We start from the raw sequence: 8,145 nt of genomic DNA on the forward strand, positions 1-8,145 counted from the left end.
TTCTTCATTATCATTTTAATCCTTGAGAAAATCCTGAATTAGGTATGATTCTTACTTAGGCCAAACCTGAATGAATGACTTTAGGGACTGGGCAAATAAAATCAAAGTAGAGGGATAGATTTTAAGAGTAATGGGGACCAAGGTCAAATGTCAAATGGATATCATATAAAAGCAGCTCCTCCCATTTTAAGTCTGGTTAAACCAGGTGTTCTAAATTTGTGACAACTATTACACTTCTTATTAGGCATGTCCAGGACTACTTTTTAAACCTTCATTCTGGCTGGTGTGGCACCTGTAATTCCAGTGACTGAACCTGATCTTGAACTTGATCTTCCTCTTTCAAGCACCAACCCACTGGCCCTGTTGCTGGGATTACAGGTGTGGCCCACTGTGCAGGCTGTACTTTGTTCCATTGTGTAAGCAGGTGGACTGACTCTACTCAATTCAGACTTTACTAAATGGCCCTCTGCCATCTGTTCTGCAGGCCAGCTGCTCTGCAAATGGTGCTCCCAGGTGAGTGAAAGCCTCTTGGCTTTCTGCTCAAGCCAGCAGGCCCAGTTCATAGACTACACACACTAGCTGGCATAGGAAGCGTCTCATTAGTGTTACCAGGGAGCCTGATATTGGGAGAATTAACAGTGCTGACTTACTTGCACCGTCCTGGGGATTGAACCTAGGACTTGCGCATATTGGGCAAGTGCTCCACCACAGAGCTATATCCCCAGCCCTTATGTTGGGTTTCTACTAAGGGTTATACAAAGTCAGTGTCCATTGGTTGGCTTGGCCTGTCGTCTAAATTCTTATCCTGATACTTTTTTCCTAGATTCAGTCCCAAAGGTATGTAGTTAAATCAGTTTAGTGCATGGGTTATTGGACTAATTCTTTGGAGCACAGTTTTTATATAAAGTGGAGATGGGGGTGAAATGAAGCAGTTTGTACAGAGAATTTACACATAGTAAGCACCGGGTACATGGAGATGGAGGTCACTCCCTTGGTGTGGGATAAAGGATGTCGGTCCATCTGCTGTTCCTCGGGCCATCCTGAGGAATCTGCCATTCTGTTGGCAGAACTACCCCAGAACCAGGGACAGGAGCTAACCCAGCTCCCTTCACTGACAGAACTGCCTACTGGAGGTTGTGAAGATACCTCAGCCCCTGGCCTTTTGACAGCACGTTCCTGGGCCTGGGTCCCTCTGTGCATCAAGGCAGAGAAGGCCCTGTGGAGAAGAACTTGAAAATGAGGTGGTTCAGAGGAGCTTTCGACTTGTTCTCCTGGAGCTTATTCTTCCCTGTTTTCACCATTCCTCCCTCAGTACTCCCACACTTGTCCCTTGCTGCTCAGGGGCTGGTCTCTGGATCAATGGCATAGATATCACTTGGGGACTTATTAGAAATGCAGTATCTTGGGCCTGCTGACTAAATCGGACCCCATGTTGGGATGATGCCCTAAGATATTCACTGCCAGTATCAGAAGTGCTGGCCAGAGTACCCTGTGCCACCTACAACATTTTCTTTCTTTGAGACTGGACCTCCCCCAACAGTGCCAGTGGTTGTAGAACACTCAGAAGGTATAGTCCTTCTAGATCCATCATTATTCTCTAGCTAGACAATAACACCCAGGGGCCTAAGGAAGCTTTGTAGAAAGGGCACAGAAACAATGCAGGAATATTTCGTAAACAAACTTTTGTGAGCACTGAGAAACCAAACAAGGCCTAAAGAGGCAGTAGGTCCATGGCAGGAGTGGAGCTTTGGTACCCCAAAGACCTACCGAAAAGAACAATGTGCAATTTATGACCCAATCAAAGGCAGAACAGGTTTTTTCCTCTGGTTTCTGTGGAAGGCAGCCTGTTAGCTCTAGAATTAACCCTAATCCTTGGTGTTCCTTTCTGTCTCCATTCTTTCATTATCAGTATCTTGAGAATAGCCAGCTAGCTAGAAAATGCTTCAATATGAAGGATGAAGTTTTTTGGCCAAGACTTTAATCCCTTGAGAGGGTTTTCTCTGGGATTAATAGTATCTTCAGAGTTTGCCCTGAGGCCCTGGGGTTGAAATCTCCCTACAGCTAAAACAATGGCAGCAGCCTTATTATGAACAGGCTGGGAGAGCTTGTGGCCTAGTGGACCATAGTGAGCATAGGAGCACCAGGCGTGGTGGTGCATTCCTGTGCTAAGTTCAAAACCAAACTCAGCAACTTAGTGAGGCACTTACGACTCAGTGAGATCCTGTCTAAATAAAAGAGGACTGGGGATGTGGCTCAGTGGTTTAGCACCCTTGAGTTCAATTCCTAGTACCAAAAAAAAAAAAAAAGAGATAAGAGCAACCAGAAGGAACCTGGAGCAAGTCAGGCCATGTGTTTTCATATTTGAGATATTGATTTACTTATTTAATGGTGCTGGGAATCAAACCCAGGGCTTTATGCATGCTAAGCAAGTGCTCTACCATTGAGCCACACTCCCAGCCCTGTGATCTATGATTTTAAGACTAGCACAAAGGAGCTTGTTGAGAGCCAAGGTTTCCCATTCTTGGGGTTGTCAGATTTATTCCTGAGTTTTGTTTTTTTTTTTAAGAAATTGGATTGTTTTCTTGGTTTATATTATTATTATTATTTACCTACAGCTTTTCTGAATTTGTTCTTTTCCATATTTTACATTATAATTTGTATTATGAGTATGCATAATCATAATAGTGGGATTTGTTGTTACATATGTGTACTTGTACATGATATAACAATATAATTTGATTAGTATCATTCTCAAGTATTTCCTTTTCCACTCCCCTTCTCCCTTTTTTCTCCTGATCTCCCTTTGATTTTCATGAGATCCACCCTACCTCTTTTTCCTTTTTCTGCTCTAGCTTCCAGATATGACAGAGAACATACAACCCTTGATTTTCTGAGTTTGGATTATTTTGCTTAAGGTAATGCTCTGTTGCATCCATTTTCCTACAAATTACATAATTTCATATTTCTTTATTGCTGAATAAAACTCCACTGTGTATATAAAATTAAAAAAAAAAGTAAAATAAAATAAAATCTAGGGGCTGGGGTTGTGGCTCAGTGGTAAAGTGCCCTAGCATGCACATGAGGCACTGGGTTCAATCCTCAGCACCACATAAAAATAAAATAAAGATATTGTGTCTACCTAAAACTAAATAATAACAATAATAATAATAAAATATGAGCAAAACTGTAATTTGGCATTACAGCAGTGTAAAAGACTAATTTTGAAAATCTGGTCTTCCTAAATTATCAATTTTTCATACTGCAAATAACTGAACAGAAGGTACTTTTAGAATTGGTATGCCTTTTAGAAAGTAAAAGGAGGTTAATATTAGAGCAAATTCTTGGCAAAGTTGAATTTTAGTTTTGGTCTTAACAGATGTGATTATTCAACCATATACATTTTTGATAAATTTTTGTAAAATATACAATTCATATATTTCAGATTCAAGAGAAACTCATTAGAGTTCTATTAATATTTGGTGCAAGCTTAACTTAGAGGAGTAAAAATGATGTATACACTTGGCCCTCTGTATCCTTAGGTTCTACATTGAAGGGTTTAACCAACCTAGACTAAAAATACTCAGAAAAAAAAAAAGTGACTATACTAAGTATATACAGACTTTCCCCTTGTCATTATTCCTTATTTAATAAATTACAACCATCATTTATATAGCATTGACATTGTATTAGGTGTTGTAAGCAATCTAGATAATTTAAAGTATATGGAATGGGTAGGGTCAGTAGTAGAATGCTTGCTTAGCATGTACGAGGCCTTGGGTTAAATCCCAAACCCTGCAAAATTGGAAAAATAAAATATATGGGAGAATGTGTATAGATTATATGCAAATAACTACACCATTTTATAGAAGGGACTTGAACATTCATAGATTCTGATATAGGCAGAGGGTACTAAGAGCAATCCCTGAGTAGATACTAGAAACTATTATGTTTAAAGAGGCTCAGACAATATCTACATGTAAGAATCAATGTATTTTAAATACACAGAAATGGAAGCTCTTTATGTACCCAAACCAATGAATTTTTTTAAGTAATTTCTAATACTAAACTGAAAATTTAATAAAACAGGCTTGAGACTTGGCACCTAATATGGCCAGTCTAATAAAACCAGTGAAATGAGCACAATAAATATGCTTATTTCCTTTAAATTTTAATATTTAACATATAAAGTGGATGTTTTCCTTTTGTGTAGCATAATTAGACCCAATGAAAAATTAATCCCAAAATGGAATAGAGATACAAGGTTAAACTCAAAATTTCTAACGGATCTTGATTCACATCTTGATGGCAGCACTGATCACACCATATTATAGCTCATCTGGTGACTCATCTGTCTCCTCCACTAGACTGGGAGCTCTAAAGGGCATAGTGTTGTGATTCATCTTGTAGCCTCACCCTCTAACACATGCTTCACAATAACGGGTACTCTCTATCCGATGTTGTGAATATAATAATAAATTCTTGAAAATAGCTTTTAAAAAAAATTCAATTATTAAATTTGGAAAAGTCCTTGGAAATTTTTCTGTTATTTCTAATGTACTCCAACAAAAAATACATTTCTTTTTCTATTAAAGACATATCACAATGACTCAGTTATTCTGTGCTTCAGATATGTAACATAAAACAAAATTAATATGTGGGTGAAAATAATTAAGTGTAATAAGTAAGTATTAACTTGTGGGTTTTTTAAACTCAAAGAACAAAATTAAAATAAGAAATCATTGTGAATCTAAATAATTTGTAACATGTCATTAATACTCCTATTGCATAAACAATTCTCATCTACATAATTTGTTTAAACATTTGGTCTGATTCACATTTTGTGTGTGTGGGGGTACTGGGGACTTAACATAGGGGCACATTACCACTGAGCTATGTCCTGTCTCATTTTTCTGTACCACTGGGATTATAGGCATGTGCCACCATGCCTGACTTAAATGATTCATTCTAACAGTTATAAAAAAAAAGAAAATTATTGGGATAAGACATATGCTATCAACATGTTACAAACCAATTCCTACCATTTAACACAAAATTTACTAGATAAGAAGACTGGTACTATGCTGAGACTACAATTGGTTTGATTTTAAAAAGGAATTAAAAGAAAAGAACTGGTGCAGGAGAGAAGGTGATTATTTAATCTATGGGTGCTAGGGTGGAGGTTAGATAAGAATAAGAAGTTCTGGTATGTTACTACATAGTAAGGAGACTATAACATTTAAATGATGTATATTTGAAACATCTGGTAAAAAAGAATTTTGAATGCTTTCACCATAAAGAAATGAAAAATGTTTCAGGAGGTAGCTATGTTTAATTTTTTTCAACCATTACACAGTGTATATATGTATTTGAAATAACACATGGTACCCCTTAATATGCTCAATTTTATGTATGTTAAAAATAAATTTAATTAAAAAGAAAGGACTAACCACCTCAAGAAAAAATATTCATTCATGTTCCTACTTCATATCCTCTCAGATCCCACTATGCTCTCTGCACAGCCTCAAAGAGGATTAGAAGGACTGAGGGAGCAGAGAGAGACAGGGGCAGGATTTCCAAGGAGAAAGTGGTTCTGTGGGGGTGGGGAAACAGTCATAATAGCAGGCTGCAAGGTAAGGAACAGCTGGGAGAAGAAAAACAGCACCTGCAGGGAGGAAGCAATGGGTCCAGCCATGGTTTTACTTTTAAAGTTCACATAGTGAGAATTTAACCCCCAAATTCATATGCTACTTTGGGGTCTTTGAGGGACAATTAGATTTAGATGAGGTTAAGAGGGTGGAACGCCACGACAGCATAGGTGATTGTAACCAGCTGGCATGCTTGCTCTGTCTCACCATGTGATGTCCTCTGCCATGCTATAATGTAGGAAGACAGCCCTCATTAGATGCCAATGCCACGCTCTTGGACTTCCCAGCCTCCAAAACCATAAGCCAAATAAATAAATATCAATTCTTTATAAATTAAAACAAATAAATAAGATTCTGAACAGTAGGGTCAAAAGTATCTTCAATTTTGTAGAGTTAGTGTCAGAAACAAATATCCCAAGGGAATGAAAGACTATAATTTTAAAATTTTCAAAAACTTCAAATATATTTACAGCAATTAATTTTCTTCCTTTTATATCTTGCTTTTTATTATTTTCCCAGTGTACCATGGTAAGACCTCCACTAGGAAGGTTATAAAAACAATGCTAATGAGCAAACTTTTCTTAACTACTAATTTAGATTTAAGGAAGGAAAATTTTTAATATTTTCTTGTTGAAAATAATTTCTACAGATTTTGCTATTATTGCTGTAAATACAATAATAGCAAAGAAATGCCATTCCTTGGTCAAGGAAATACCATTCCAATCTTAATTTGAGTTTCCATCATATAGTACTAAGTAATTTTTTTTCATTGCATCTATAGACTATATAATATGGATTTTCTCCTGTATTTTGTTAATGTGATGAATAATAATTACAGATCTTCTATGTGACTCTACCTTCACATTTCTGGAATAAACTCAGATTGGTAATTTATCTTTCTTTAAAAAAAAATTAAACATTCAAATTCCCAGTAATTTTTAAGGTTTTGAATCTATTTTAATAAATAAAATAAGCTTAATTTTTTTTTTCACATACACTTTTTAAATTAGGGTTACACTGGACTTTCATAGAATTAGTTTGAGGATGTAGTTCTTTTTTTATTCTCTGGAAATAATTTACATAAGAATGAAGTGATTTGACCCTGGAAACCATCATTAAAGAGAATTCAGCTCTAAAATCATCCAAATCAGCTATGATCTGATATGAGAACATTTTAAACAATTGATTCCATATTTTTGATATGATATGAGAACATTTTAAACAATTGATCCCATATTTTTAATAGTTTTAAGATTATTTAGACCTCCATTTTCCTCTTAAGTTTGGTAAGTTGTTTTTCTAGTAACTTGTCAATATCTTGAAAGTCTTCAAATTCACCACACAAAATTTTACAGTACTATTTTCAGTTCTATCCAATCTTTGTCTACTTTTGTTAAATTTATGACTTCTTTGATCTTCAACTTTTTTTCTACTTCATCGATGTTTGCTCATAGTTTTATTAATACTAATTCTTATCTCCTATTATTTATTCTAATATTCCTTTTCTTTTTTAAGTTAAATGCACAGCTCCTTCATTGTTAGTTTTTCTTCTTTTCTTTCTTATTTTTTGGTACCAGGGATTGAACCCAGGGGCACATAATCACTGAACTACATCCCCAAACCTTTTTCTTTTTCTTTTGAAACAGGGTCTTGCTAAGTTGCTTAGGGTGTCACTCAATTGCTGAGGCTGGCTTTAAACTTGAAATCCTCCTGCCTTAGCTTCCAGAGTTGCTAGGATTACAGGTACATACTACCATGCCCAGCCACTTTTTCTTCTTTTCTAACACAGCATTTATGATCATTAAGTTTCCTTTGAATATAATTTTCACTATATTCTACAAGTTTTGACTGATGGTATGTTTATTATCATTGAGTTGTAAACAATTTTAAATTTCTATTATACTTTCTTGTTTGTTCTACTGGCTATTTAAAATAACTATATGTATAAGTATTTTTTTTAAAAAAACTTATGCTTTTGTTTTTTCTTCTGAGTTAATTGTAGTCAGAGAATACAGTTTGCATATTTGATTCTTTAGAAAGTGTTAACTTGTACTTAGTAGAATGGTACATATCTGGTTTTTATAATTGTTCTTTGTGTATTTCTGAGAATGCAATCTTCATTAAATCATGCTTAATATACACAAGTCTGCTAAAGATAGACCTTTTAATATCCATGAATTATTAGCAATTGAGATAGGTATGTAAAAATTTCCTAGTAAGATGGTAAATGCATATAGTTTGGTCAAATTTTCATTTGTCTAATTTGACTCCATGTCATTATATGCATTCAAGTTTAGAATTGGTACATTTATTTCCCTGGTAAGTTGGGTTTATTACCTTCAGTTGTGACTTTATTTCTCTCTAATAATGTTTGTCTTTAAGTCTACCTTGTAAATGTTATGCAACTTTTTCAGGTTTTTTTTTGTTGTTGTTGTTAGTATTTGCCTGAAATATCATTTTATTTCTTTCTTTCTCTTTTCTTTTTTTTTTTTTTTTTTTT

General features: G+C 35.3%; 1 protein-coding gene across 2 annotated transcripts in view; it reads right to left on the bottom strand.

Annotated features, from left to right (window-relative positions):
- Pja2 (praja ring finger ubiquitin ligase 2) overlaps positions 1 to 8,145 on the bottom strand; it is a 52,183-nt gene that overhangs the window by 24,439 nt on the left and 19,599 nt on the right. The window lies entirely within an intron of this gene.

This window comes from Marmota marmota, unplaced genomic scaffold (assembly GCF_001458135.2).
Source record: "Marmota marmota marmota unplaced genomic scaffold, marMar, whole genome shotgun sequence".
In the NCBI taxonomy this organism is placed as follows: domain Eukaryota; kingdom Metazoa; phylum Chordata; class Mammalia; order Rodentia; family Sciuridae; genus Marmota; species Marmota marmota.